The sequence below is a fragment of the Oryctolagus cuniculus genome, chromosome 10 (assembly GCF_051225735.1).
Source record: "Oryctolagus cuniculus isolate XC-2025 breed Fujian yellow rabbit chromosome 10, ASM5122573v1, whole genome shotgun sequence".
NCBI lineage: Eukaryota > Metazoa > Chordata > Mammalia > Lagomorpha > Leporidae > Oryctolagus > Oryctolagus cuniculus.
Genome location: NC_142876.1, coordinates 37,997,818 through 38,013,320, shown reverse-complemented (window position 1 = coordinate 38,013,320; position 15,503 = coordinate 37,997,818).

The window sequence follows — 15,503 nt, the reverse complement described above, 5'->3', positions numbered from 1 at the left end:
GTATTTTCTCAAATTCACTTATCTCTGCTTATTCAAAACAACACTTTCGTCTCCTCCTGTGGGTTTTCAGATGTGGTCCTCTCACTTTGAAGTGCTCTTTCTCCTCTCCTCTCTTGAGACTCCACCTCACCAAGGCAGGCATTCCTCATCAATCACATCAACTAGCTTCATTCCTAAAGGAAAAGTATTTTATGACAAACTCTCCTATGCACATTTATATGAATATTGGATATTAAGAATATAGCTGTTATGTAGATTAAACAAATTTTGCCTAGTGAAGGGAAGCAAATGAAGTATGATTCACAAAACTTTTACTGTTTCAAATGCCTTTAGTGTGCATATTTTCAAAGAAGCTAGATACCATATCCTCACTGGAATGCTTAAAAATTCTCTCACATAACTTCTTAATATTGTATTTTAATTTTCTTGGGCATCAGTTTCTCAACTAACTTAGCTATAGTCCTGCATTTCAGCAGCAGGAAGGAAACTTCATACACACAAAAAAATTAAAGTTCTGTCTTTCTTTTCTTTTGCACATCATTTGAGTTTGATGGATACCGAGAGACATATATCAGATCCTGAGCAGGATCCCATTGAGAGTTCCCACGGCACTTCAGTCACTTAGTCATGATCTATGCTCTCAACAGTTGAAGATAATGACTTCAGGAACAATCTTTCATGGGTTTCATATTAAATGAGACGAAAGTGCAGGCGCGGCATTAAAGCACCTTGTTATTTGCAGAGTACTTAGAGTAACCTTAAATATGGAGATGATCAAATTTCATGACCTTTAGTTTTAATTCTTCCATCTTATCTTCATGCGCAATTCCTATTTTTAATAAAGATGTGTGTATGTGTGTGCATGTGCATGTTTCTGCCTAAATTAACCTAGACACGCAATACAACATTAATACTTTAGAGTTAAATACAGAAGCAAGGGAATGATAATATAAATACACTGATTTTCACTGGAGTTCTATCTATGTTATTTCCATGACCATATACTTCTAAGAGATTATTATTTTTTAAAGTGTGCTACAGGCACATTAGAATGTTATGAGTCTCCATCCTTGATTTTCTTTCTATTGATTTGCATATTTCAATTTATAATAAAATAAAGAGCTCACAAATTCCTATTTTATTAGATTCTTAACATTAGTCACTAGTAGAATATGTTCCCATGAGAATGATGGAAGAGTTTTCTCCAGCGTATAAAACAATACGCAAAAGACAGTGGAAGAACTTAAAAGAATAGACCCTAGGGGAGTGAATTTGTACATGTTTACCAAGAGAGAATAATATATCCCCATTAAAATCCATAAGTACAAAGTAAATGTATACTTATTGCAACTTATTAACTAGCATCCCTATGTTCACATTGACTCACAGGAGAAAGCATCCTACTGTACGCCTGAGGAAAAGAGTATTCCTCAAAATTCATTCCCAGAGAATACAGGGACTTGACTTTCCTGATGAAATCTAGATCATCTTGTGTTTGAAAACATTTCTGACTAAATTTACCTATGTCACATAACTCATATACTTCCTGTTGCAACTGAGTCCTAAAACAGTATTCTAGACTGTAGGAAGTGTCAGTGAATTGAAATGAGGAAGAGACAAAGAGAAAGATTGGCTTAAAGAATGATGTTTTTATTAATCATACTAATGTGCACACAAGTTAGGCTCCCTTCTTTGACATTTTTCAAGACTACTTTTTTGAGCAGCTTTAGGATCACGGTAAAGTTAAGATGAAGTTACAGAGAATTCCCATATACACCTTGTCCCTACACACACATAGCCAACTCACATCAACATCTCCTGTTACATTTGTTACAACTGATGAACCTATGTTGACATATCAGTCAACCCAGAGTCCATAATTTACATTAGCACTCACTCTTAGTATTGTACATACTTTGGGTTTGGAAAAATATGTAATGACATAAATCCACCATCATAAAAAGTTTTGGAATATTTTCCATTTCCTAAGAATCCTCTATGCTCTGCCTAACCATATGAAACCAGTAATCATTTTACAGTCTCCAGAGTGTCTCTTCCAGAACATCATCTAATGGGAATTATATGCAGCCTTTTCATATAGTCTTTCTTCACTTAGAAATAAGCATTTAACTTCCTTTCGTGTAGTTTCATGACATGATGGCTCATTTCTCTTTAGTGCTGAATAGAATTTCATTCTCTGGATGTACCAAAGTTTATTTATTCTTTTCCTCAATGAAGGGCATGTTGCTTGCATCCAATTTTGAATTCTGAATAAAGCCACTGTAAAGATTTTTGTACAGATTCTGACATGGACTATATAAAGGTAGTAGAAACTATTAAGGCTTCTATCAAGGCTTGTTGAGAAAGGGTCACGTGGTTAGAGAATATTTAGTTTTCCTTGTATGACTACTAAATAAGATTCAGAGAAATCTCTCAACTCTCAAATGTTTCGTGTCTGTGTGTGTGTGCATGTGTGTGTGAGAGAGAGAGAGAGAGAGAGAGATGTGGCTCATTGTTTTCTCTCTACATTTTGTATTTTTACTACCATAGATAACCTAATATATCCATTTTACTTCTAGCTTCTGCTAATTAATGGTAGGGGAACATAGGCTGTGCCATCCCTTCCCATGAAACAACTGGCTGTGCTGAGAGACATTCCAATCAGCATTCAGTTTATGTGGATGCTGGCAATGCCATTATCAATTCTTCACAGTTGTTTGCTCTTGATTCTTTAATGCTTATTTATGCATTTTCCCCAGTGTTTTCATGTCCTCCTTTCATGTATGTTTTCTTACTTTGCTATTAAAGATGTAAGTTCCTTGAGGAAAATCTTCATATTCTGCATTCCTTTTTTTATTTAGGGCTTTATTATTACAAGGTAGGTAAATATATCATTTGCATGCAATGAATGTTGTTGATTGACTGGCGAGCATTTATTTACTGAATAAAAATGTCATATTAAGAAATGGAATGAGAAAGACTCTGAAGATTCGTCCTGAAACTTGGCAACTTCTCCAAGCTAATATAGTCACATTTACAGAACCACAGGTGTACAGCTAATAAACTACCCAACTCCCATGTTTCGATTTAAAGATCTTCCAAAGACTGGTTCTCTTTGGGTCACCACACTTGCCAGTTTGGACTTTTGAAACCTACTAATATGGGCTGACATAACAAATTAGCAACAAGAAAAGTTCACCAAAGGACAAGTGTGAGAAAGTGTGCCAAATATATTAGCATTCGTTTTGCAACCTTGTCTCCAGTTTGTGTGAAGTTGATGGTTGGAGGTTACGCTTTCATTAAAAATTGACAACATTTTAAATGCTAATCAAAACTGCTTGTCCTTTCTACTTCTATTTATCTTGGAAGGAGAAAGAAGGAGGAGGGAGGAAGGGGGGAGAGAGAGAGAGAAGAAGAGAGAGAGAGGGAGAGAGAGAGAGAAAGGGAAAGAGAAAGAGATAAGGAGAGAGAGAGAGATAGTTTGCTTTGAACTGCAACAAATATTCTCTCCATGCCCCCCCCCCACCCCAGACCCACTGTCTCTCCTCCTGTGCAGGACAGATAAGAGCTATGCAGATTGAGTGTCAGGACCTTAGCCTGAAGTGTGAAGGCATCACAACATGAGATAGAGATGTGATTTTCTGAGGAAAAAGGAGGATGGTGTGTGTTTGTGTTTGTGTGTGTGTGTGTGTGTGTAGGGGCGGCCTTTTTATGTGAGTCCTTAATTGAATGTAAGGAAAGAATTGTGGAGGTATAGTTAATTTTACTTTTTTTTTTTCAGAAAATAAAAGCCATACAGTATGTGAGCAAATTAAACAATAAGAAATTATGTAACTAAAAAGGAGGAAAAAAAGCTGCTTCAAGCATGGAAAGTAAAACATAGTCAGTATTGAACCATCACAGATAGTGTGAAACATTTCAAGCCATTCTCAGGAAGGGAAAAGAAAAATTTTTTAAAAAAAGTTTTATACAGTTCTAAAGTTAGGAGTATACACAGTTGTGATTTTCACTGTTTTACATGGAGTCTTGTTATTTTCACTCATGATCTTTTTTCCTGAAGATTTATTTATTTGAAAGGCAGAGTTTAGAGAGAGGGAGAGGGAGAGGCAGGGAGAGAGAGAGAGAGAGAGAGAGAAATCGATTTTCCATTGGCTGGTTACTCCTCAGATGTCTGTAATAGCCAGGACTGGACCAGACTGAAGCCAGGTGCCAGGGAGTGGGATCAGAAGTGGAGCAACCAGCACTTAAACCAGTACCTATATGGGATGGTGGCACTGCAGGCAGCGCACTTAAACCAGTACCTATATGGGATGGTGGCACTGCAGGCAGCAGCTTTACCCATTATGCCACAGCACAGGCTCTGATTTTGTGACTTTTCAGAGATTCTGAAGAAACCAGCAAGAGCAGAGGATGAAAACACAATTCAAAAATGAAAATATATGAAGGATTACTATATGAAAGCCTATATTACAAGAAAAATTGCTCATTTACTTGAGTTTCCTGTTCAAATAGTTACAAAGCTAAATGTTACATTTTCCACTAAACTGAGTATTTGAGAGAGGGTGTTTAGACTAGTGGTTAAGACGCCTCTGTCCTGTATCATTGTGTCTACACTTGATTCCTGTCCAAGCTCCAAACTCTAGCTTCTTGCCAAAGAAGACCCTGGGATACAGCAGTGAGAACTCAAGTACATAGGTTTTGGTACACATATGGCAGACATGGATTTAGTTCCCAGCTCCTGACTAGTCCCAGCCTGGCCCTAGTTAGTGAGAGCACTGGGAAGTGAATTAGCAGATGGAAGTTCTGTCTCCACCTGTCTCTTACTTTCTCCTTGTTTCTCTCTCCCATAACCCCATACTTTTCTCTCTCTTTCCAATTTTTAGTTTTGCTCTCAAGTAAATAACACATTTTAAGTTAATAAAAAGAAACTGAAGATTCATTGAAACAAAAAGCTGAGGGGTATAGATGTCTCTATGTGTGTGTTTGTGTATAAGTATATGAATTAATTGTGTGGGGTGTGTTGGTAAAGCTTAGTAACCTATAATTAAGAGGTTTATGAATAGAATAGTATCCCTCCATGCAGATCCATGGTCTAAATCCGTATTTCTCAAAGGGGATCCTATTTGCATTCTGAACAGTATAATTCTGTTTTGGATAGGACTGTTTTTCTAAAGTCAAAAAAATTAACAGTTCAAAATTCAGCTAAGAATGACAAGACATCGACCAGAAATATTTTAATGTTATTATTTGTTTCTACCCCTCTTTTTCTTTATACTTATTCTCCTCTTACTTGCTTTATTTCTCCTCCTTTTTCTCCTTATTTTTCATTCCTTTCATCTCCTTCCTTTTATTTCCTTTATCTTTATCATCATCATCATCATCATCATCATCATCATCATCATCATGTGCTATCATGAGCTATCATATTTCATCTCATTTAATTATACCAACAATCCTAAGATGTAAGTTCTATTATTATTTCTGGGGTGGTATATGAACTGGAACTTTGAAACTTAAGTAATCTCCAGTGAGAGTTGCGCTAGAACATAAAACCAGGTAGGGATGACAATAAAGCAAAGGCTCCCAACCATTAAACTAAAACCAGACATTCCTTAGTAACCCATTACTGATCTTTATTCAGATATGAATCTTTGTCTGGTTCTATTTATATTTTTAATGAATAGCAATAGTTGGGATAATGAGTTCCATAAGTTTATCTCCCACTGTGTTAAAAAAAATAGTTCTTTCCATTTATCCTAAATCCTCCCTTTTTAAGCTTCAAACGGGGCCCTTTGTTCTGGAATTTGATGAATAAGTCCATCTCAATCCTCTCTCTATTCTTTTCAGTTTTATAGAGTTGTAGACTTTGAGCCTATTCAGCTTTGATTTTTACAGACTGAAGAGCCTGATTATACAATGTCCCCAAAGAAAATATTTCCATTCATTCGGTCACTTTCATTGCTATATTCTCTAAACTTTCTCTAACTATCTTTGAAACAAAAGACACTTTACACAGAACACAACCAAGCAGAGCATGGATAATTCCTGAAGTGGAGCCTTGTGAGGTGGACTGGGCTGTGTTTTCATCTAACCTTCCAATAATGCAATATCACAGCTGACCTAGCACATGAGGCTCAATTTGAGACTGTGATTTTAAATAAATAGGGATGATTCACTGCTTCAATGAAACTGCACAACTTTTTCTTTTCAGATTTCGAAGTTTGGGTTTAAAAGTTGTTACTATGTTACATTGCAAGTGACCTAAAACAAGGGTGATGTATCATTGCTTGTTTGTGTTTTAATCATTACAATATGATTCCACTGAAATTAGATCCCTGAGTTGTATTGTAGTATGGAGAGAAAGAAACAGATTTCAAGTTCTTGGGCTTGTCTAAGAAAACTGGATGGGAGGCTGGAGTCCACTAGATCTAGGGAAATAAGAGACAGTATGGTGGTCGGTATCTAGTGAAGGCATTCCAGGAATAAGGTAAGGTCCAGTAAAAATAAAAGAAAAAGCAGAATCCATTCAGAAACTAATGTGCTATTTTCTTCCAAGGCAGCTGAAGGTACGAATATCCCTTCTAGATTTGCTTCCATTTTTGTATGCTGCTATTTATTGTGCTTGGCTTAAAATCAGCCATGCTTGAGTTTTCTGAGCTCAGAAGACCATTTGGTACCTGGATTTGTGTGAGGAAAACAGCTTGCAAAAATTACTGGGAGGTGCTTTGCATCAATAAATGCAATTTATATGCTAAATAATCACCTCAAATAGATAAAGTCTCCTTCCACTTTCTCGATTGCATTATAATGCTTAAATTTCAGAACAAAAATATAGTGAAATATACCTTTCAGTGTTTTAAATGGAGGTCTTAGAAACATGACGTGGATTATTTTCCTGGCATTATAGTTGCAACATATCTGTGCTGTTATAATCATCTTTTACCCTTCTCAATGACATGGTACATTCTATCATTTCATTAATATAATTTTATAGATGGAGAGGCTCAGTATATTGAGAGGTGAAGCCATTTCTACAAGGTAACACTGTCAGTGCTGGGAATAGAGCTAAGAAAAGACAACTAATTCTTAATTCAAAGAATACTATTTAAGTTAATGAGGTATTCTTGAAATCGATAAAATGGGGGCCTAAGCTCAATGTGGGCAACCAGAGTGCCATGCCAAGACATTAGCGAGAGACAAAGCAGCAGAAATATCCAACCGCTCATGAAAATAATGGAGGACCACATCAGCATATTCCGGAACTGGAAACTGTTCAATTAAGTATTCATTTCATTTCACAGTCATTTCTGAAAAATAAATCTGTGTATCTTTATACCTTTAAGCTCAGTATTTTTATGCATTAGGTTGATGTGCATAACAAAATACAGAGTATTTTTTAAATTGCCAGATAAGAGGTAGTATGTCATTACTATTTATATATTGAAGTTGCAACAATCATGTGCTTTTAATTCATTTCACCTTCAAAGATCCAAATGTTTCTAGTTCGTAATATATTGCAGGATGTATTAGGTACACTGAGTCTGTCTGATTCACAGCTTTCTAATCGGCTATTTAGAGTTTACACCAAGCAGAAAATCAATGTATTCAAAATGTAGTAGCTCTCTTGTTAACTCTAGTCATTTGCTTAAAGAGTAATGTCAAGCTGATAATTGAAATATGGCTTAAACCGTGCATTTTAATTCAAAAGGAAAAATGTTTGAAATATTACTCATTTGATCTTTCCCTACTCCAACCCCAAAGGATATATTTTGCCTGCCTGATTCAACAATTGCACTCAGGAATAGCAAGGCCTTGCATATATACCTACTGGTGCTAGCCATGGAATTTATTCCCATCTCAGGGATACTTTGATCTTGATAAAAGTCTATGAAATGGCCAGCGCTGTGGTTCACTTGGCTAATCCTCCGCCTGCATCGCCAGCACCCTGAGTTCTAGTCCTGGGTGAAGCGACAGATTCTGTCCTGGTTGCTCCTCTTCCAGTCCAGCTCTCTGCTGTGGCCTGGGAAGGCAGTGGAGGATGGCCCAAGTGCTTGGGCCCTGCACCCACATAGGAGACCAGGAGGAAGCACCTGGCTCCTGGCTTCGGATCGGCACAGCGCGCCGGCTGTGGCGGCCATTTGCGGGGTGAACCAATGGAAGAAGGAAGACCTTTCTGTCTGTCTCTCTCACTCTCACTGTCTAACTCTGCCTGGCAAATAAAAAAAAGTTTATGGGACATCGAAAAAAAAAAGTTTCTTCCCTCTCTTGGATCTCTGGTGCATATTCTGTGCATGGGTGAGGAAGCTGCTGCTCTGATCTTCAGGGAGATGGTCTCACTCTCTGAAAATATGTCTTAGATGTCTTAAAGACTCAAGCAGCACCCAGGTGATTTATTTTCAGTTAGTAACAATGGTCTTGTATTTGAATTTGACCACTTATTTTGAAAAGAAAAAGATCTTTGAAGGAAGACCTAGGAGAGCATCAATCTATTCCTTTTGAAAAATTGATGTCAGTAGACAAGATTTTAAGCTAGAAAAATCTGGGGAGGGAGGGGGAAATCTCATGATGAGTATATTCAAGTATGTCTAATGGTATTATTTATATAAATAATTTTTTTGGTTCTATGATGTTCGGTATAAATAATGGTTGGAATGTTCACAGAGAAAGCTGTCACACCTGAAACAAAGAACATTCTTGAAATTAATTTTATGATGTGAAAGATAAAATACTTTATTCAAAATGTTTTCATTGAAGTAACATTTTCATTGATAATCTGGATGCTCAATTGTTGTTTTGAAGACCCAATCAAATACAATATGCTGGAGATAGAGACCAACAGACAGGAGATCCTACTTTTCCTCCCTACTCTCCCAATATCTTGGTGCTTGCTCTAACTCCACTCCTTATCATCTTGCTAAAATTTTTCATTCCTGTTGTAATGACTTATGCACATTAGGTACATAACAAAATTTTTTGAAGTGATAATTGAAATAACAAGGGTAGAAATGAAGATGTCATTGACAGCCCAAGAATAGAGTCCCAGAGAGACTTCTTCATAATTTGTCTTTAGGTCAATCATTGCTGCAGATTTAATAGATGTATCTAAGAAGACTGTCCCAGATTTCTGTCAATTCTCTCAAAAGTTGACCTCCAGCTAGTTCTGTAATCAAACAGACAACTCCATAACATAAGTTAAAATTATGTATTGGGGCTGACAAACCAAGTGGAAAAAATGTATACTATTGAATTTTCAGAAAGAAAGCCAAAGATAATAGAATACAATTATCACATGGAATACAGTCCAAATGGTGAAGTGAAAGTCTCTACTGTTCAGAGGGTCACTGGATCTGCATCATGTAATAAAGACAAAAGCAAAAGGAAACCACTTTCCTGGCCTTCTCAGCTATAGGTATATTCAATGCAAAGTTCATTTTCTCCTTTAGAAGAGGAAGAGAGCATAACATAAAAGCAATCATAACCAAGTTGGCTTGATTTACAGTGGTTCTCAACAAGGAGTGATTTCCACCCCCAGTTAACATTTGACAATATCTGGACATATTTATTATCAAGCTTGTGGATGAACATGGTACTGGCATCTATTGAGTGCATAGGAGGCAGAAATGCTGCTTCATATCCTGCAATGTACAACACAGCTCTCCTTAACAACAGAAAATCATCTGGTATGAAATGTCAAGAGTTATGAGTTTAGAAAACATGGGTTATAACTATGACTATACTACTGAAGATGCGCATTAAGAAATTATCCAGATAATACAAGTCATCAAGTCACTTTTCCTGAAAAGAAATAAGCATAAACGTAAATTAAACAAGATATTTTTGACTTATAGTTCATGAGTATGAGTCTTATTTTTAATTCTCTCTCTCACTATCTCTTCTCTTTTTATTTTTTGATATTGAAAATGAAGAAACTAAAATCAAATAGAACAGAAGGAGGGATAATAGAGCACACAGGAAAGAAATTATAAAAGGGAGGAGAGTGGAGGTGAATTATATAAAATTAAAAGAAAAGAGTGAAAGAAGGGGAGAAGTATGCTAATAGTACAAATCAGAATTATACTTTTGCTATAATTAATATTATAGATAATCTTTAATAACTAAATAATTGTTTTAATTCTCCTTTTCTACAATTTCTGCAGCTCTCCCAGAGGAGTCAATTACCACATAGGTCAAGAGGATGAGAAGAGATGTACTCATACTGAATAGTAAGACTAGAGTACTTATATGTTAGAAATAGAGTCTCACTCCAAGTAACTATGTAAGTGAAAGTCATTCTTGCTTCCCATATATATAAAGGGAACCAATCAATATCACTATCCCTGTCTAAATTTCAGTTTCAATCACACCTGAGTTTTTTATTGTGTTGGCTTAAAAAAATGAAAAACAATTTTTTAAATAAAGGTTTATTTTATTTTTTTGAAAGACAGAGTTACAGAAAAGTAGAGACAGAGAGAGGTCTTCCATCCGCTGGTTCACTCCCCAGTTGGCTGCAATGGCCGGAGCTGTGCCGATTTGAAGCCAAGAGCCAGGAGCTTCCTCTGGGTCTCCCATGCGGGTGCAGGGCCCCAAACCCTTGGGCCATCTTCCACTACTTTCCCAGGCCACAGCAGAAAGCTGGATCAGAAGAGGAGCAGCCAGGACTAGAACCAGCTCCCATATAAGATGCCTGTGCTTCAGGCCAGGGCTTTAACCCTCTCTGCCACAGCATCAGCCCCCAAAAACTATTTTATAATTCATACTCACCAACTTTACAGTTTGCCTATTTGAAGTGTATAGTTTTACATGTTCTTTAGTACAGTGTACTCACAGATACGTACAACCTTTACCACAGTCAATTTAGAGCACTTTCACCATCGTTTAAAGAACCCTTGTACCCTTTGTGTATTTCTTTCCCAATACCATAAACTCCCCTCCTCAATCATAAACAATTGTTAACATGCTTTCTATCTTCATAAAATGGCCTATTTTGAACATATTTTCTTCTGAGAGTTTTAGAGGTTAGCTCTTACATTAAGGGCTTTGTTCCATTTGAATTAATGTTTCCCTATGGTGTGGGAGAAGGATTCAAGTTCATTCTCCCCCCCCCCCCCGGCAGAATTAGTGAGAGAGAGAGAGAGACAGAGAGAAAGGTCTTCCTTCTTCCATTGGTTCACCGCCCCCCCCCCCCCCCCCCCCCGCCAAGTGGCCTCTAAGGCCAGTGCACTGGGCCAATCCGAAGCCAGGAGCCAGGTGCTTCCTCCTGGTCTCCCATGTGGGTGCAGGGCCCAAGCACTTGGGCCATCCTCCACTGTACTTTCAGGCCACAGCAGAATGCTGGACTGGAAGAGGAGCAACTGTGACAGAATCTGGCGCCCCAACCGGGACTAGAACCCAGGGTGCCGGAGCTACAGGTGGAGGATTAGCCTAGTGAGCCGCGGCCACCGGCCTCAAGTTCGTTCTTTGATGTATAGCTGTCCAGTTGTTTAAGCTTCATTTATTGAAAGAAAAAAATCTATCCTTTATTGAATGGTCTTAACATATTTGTTTAAAACGAGTTGGCCATATCAATGTGGGCTGATAACTGGATTAAATTATGTTTTCTTTATCTTTCAGCTATCCTTTTTGCCAGTTCCACACTGTCTTGACTACTGTGGGTTTTGGAAAGTTTTGATATTGGAAAATGTGCATCCTCTAATTTTTTTACTTCTTTTTTTTTTCACAATTATGTTGGCTATCCTGGGCCCCGTGCAATTGCATATGAATTTTAGAATTACTTGCCAATTTTTACAAGCAAGTTTTTACCATCCTTATAGGAATCATGTTAAATCTGTAGATAAATTTGGGGAGTTTTTTTTTAAGACTTATTTGAAAGTGGGAGAAACAGAGAAAAAGGGAGAGACAGAGATCTTCTGTCCTCTGATTCACTCCCCAGATGACCACAATGGCCAGGGCTGGGTCAACCCAAAGCCAGGAGCCAGGAAACTTACCTGGGTCTCCCCCTTGGGTAGTAGAAGCCCAAAAATTTTGATCATCTTCTGTTACTTTTCCAGGCCATTATCAGGGTTCTGGATTATAAGTGGAGTAGTCAATACATAAAATAGTACTCTTACGGGATGCTAGTCATAGGTGGCAGCTTTAGCTGCTTGCAGCGATGCTGGTCCATTGAGGAGCATTTCTATTCTGAAAATATTAAGTCTTTTGATCCATAAAAATGGTTTATTTTCCGATTTATTTAGACTTTCTTTAAATTTTAGTAATATTTATGCTTTTCAGAGTATGTATTTGCATTTCCTTTATTAAATTTTTTAAAGATTTATTTATTTATTTGAAAGTCAGAGTTACACAGAGAGAGGAGAGGAAGAGAGAGAGAGAGGTCTTCGATCCACTGGTTCACTCCCCAGATGGCCGCAATGGCCAGAGCTGTGCCGATCCAAAGTCAGGAGCCAGGAGCTTCCTCTGGGTCTCCCACGGGGGTGCAGGGGCCCAAGGACTTGGGCCATCTTCCACTGCTATCCCGGGCCACAGCAGAGAGAGCTGGACAGGAAGTGGAGCAGCCGGGTCTTGAACCGGTGCCCACATGGGATGCCGGCACCTCAGGTCAGGGAGTTAACCTACTGCGCCAGAGTGCCGGCCCCATCCTTTATTAAATTTATTCCAAAGCATTTTGTTTGTTTTATGTTATTAAAATATAACTTTTATTAATTTGACTTTTTTATTAATTTGCCCATTGTTTTTGTAACCTGCATCCTTGCTGACCTTATTTCAAAATTGTAATAGTCTTTTTGTTTAAACTGACATTAATCCTTAGGGACAAATTTACGCATCAAATTTTGGCCATCTGTTTAAAATTAACAGAAAAGTGATCTCTGTTAAACATAGGAGTGGGAATAAGAGAGGGAGGAGATATATAGGTTGGCATGTGCTCACTCAGACTTACCTCCAATGGTGGAACTAGAAATGTGCCAGGGGATTTCAACTCAATCTTACCAAGGAGGCAGGTACCAATTCCAGTGCACTTGGTAAAGTGATAAGTATAAATACACAACCGATCAAAAAGATAGGGTATGTGTCAATGAGATTTCACAAATAAGACCAGTGTAAGCAAATAATGAAGGATAGAATTAAAAGGGAGAGAATGATCCTGCGGGGGAAACAGGACACACAGCAAACTCTTAGAATGGCAGCACTCCTGCCTCAGAATCAACCCTTGGGACATTCGGATCTGGCTAAAAGGTCCATGAGAGTCTCACAGGCATGGAAAGCCATGACACGGTGGCAAAAAACAATCTAAATGAAAGATCCTGATGAACAAGACCCCAGCAGAAGGAGCAGGCCATCAAGGAGAGAGGCGCCTTTCTCTGAAGGGAGGAAGGAACCTCCACTGTGATACGGCCTTGACTAAACAAGTTCAGAGTTGGTGAACTCAAGGGGCTTCCATAGCCTAGACAGCTCATAGCAAGAGTCTCTGGTGATTGCTGACGTCATAAATAAGAGTGCCAATTGTTAAATCAACAATGGGAGTCACTGAGCACAGGCTCCTCACGTAGGATCTCTGTCCTTAATGTGTTTTACTATGAAACATAAAAACAACACTACTAGTCGAACAATACCCTATACCTTGTACGGCTGTGTGAGTGCAGCCTGTTGAAATTGCTTAGTATATACTAAGTTGATCTTCAGTATATAAAGGTGATTGAAAATGAAACTCGATGAAGGGCGGGATGGGAGGGGGAGTGGGAGAGGGGAGGGCCATGAGAGGGAGGGAGGTGGGGAGGGAGCCACAACAATACAAAAGTTGCACTTTGTAAATTCACATTTATTAAATAAAAAAAAAACTATATAACAAACAAAAAAAAGAAAAAAAAAAGAACTTAATACTTTACCCTTTCAGTATTTTTTATGTTCTACTTAAAACTATTGGTTGAGCCGGTGCCGTGGCTCACTAGGCTAATCCTCCGCCTTGTGGCGCTGGCACACCGGGTTCTAGTCCAGGTCGGGGAGCCGGATTCTGTCCCGGTTGCCCTTCTTCCAGGCCAGCTCTCTGTTGTGGCCAGGGAGTGCAGTGGAAGATGGCCTAAGTGCTTGGGCCCTGCACTCCATGGGAGACCAGGAGCAGTACCTGGCTCCTGCCATCGGATCAGCGCAATGCGCCGGCCGCAGCGGCCATTGGAGGGTGAACCAACGGCAAAGGAAGACCTTTCTCTCTGTCTCTCTTTCTCTCACTGTCCACTCTGCCTGTCAAAAAAAAAAAAAAAAAAAAAAAAAAAACTATTGGTTGAACTCTGTAATTAATACACAATTACTCTTAGGTGTTTAATTAATGCTATAACTAGTACTCAAATAGTATTTTACACTTTGTGTTTCTGTGTGGGTGTAAACTGTTGAAATCTTTACTTAATATATGCTAAATTGATCTTCTGTATATAAAGATAGTTGAAAAAAAAATTTTGGCCATCATCTCATCAATATGTGTTACTGGCCACAAAAGACAGCAAGCACAAGAGAGTGGAACCCTTCACACTACTATTCAATGGAGTGTCAGAACTAGAGAGCCTGGGGACATATGTTGGAGCTGTCAGTAATGGAGGAGGACAGAGTATATTTCAGAACCAATCTTAAGAGTTTAAGGTCATTTGAAATGATGAGAGGAAGACAATCAAGAACCAGAAGTTTGTCTTTAAGACTAGATTATAATGAATGTTCTAAAAGGAAGCATAACATCTCTGAATATTCTTAATTGTATGATACTATACCAGGAGGGGAGATTTATTTCTGACCCCAGCTGGTGATCAGTTTATGTCCTGATGTGTGTGATTTAATGGTCTGTATCATTTTTATCATGTCACTGCAGATGTTATTCTTACTCATATGAACGCATAATCCTCTTGTTGGATACTTATCCCTGCTAATTATTTCCACTGTGTCTGAAGCAAGCCACTCACAGCCAAGGCTTAGGAACAGAGTGTCTCCTCCCTGGAGCCAAAACAGAAGAGGTAGAAGAAAAAAAAAATGAAAAACAGCAACAAAATTCAAGGTTTATGTGAAAATACACCTTACAGTACAGAAATTCAAAATAGCATTTTGGCAAAGGTGGTATATTTTATTAAAAGAAGACATTGTCTTTGTTTATTTTTCCCATTTTGCTCCTCTTATGCTTGAGAGAGATAAATCACAGTTTAATTTTTCAATCATCAAAATCAAGTTAGAAATCATTTGACCCAAAACAAAGAAAAAAAATGATACTCACATTTCACTTCCCAAAACAATTAACAAAGTATTAAACACATTTTAACTCACACATTTCTTAATGAATGTTCACATATGGAATACGAAGAATTAAGTACTAAGGACTTCATGCATTCAGACTAAAAACTAGCACTTCAGTAGTCATTGTGTACAGCTCGAGTCAACAGAGAATTCAACACTGCTGGCCTTTTATATAAACCATGAGGAAATAAATGTAGGTTTTTAAAGTTTGTAGGAACGAACATAAGCAAGTTACTTCA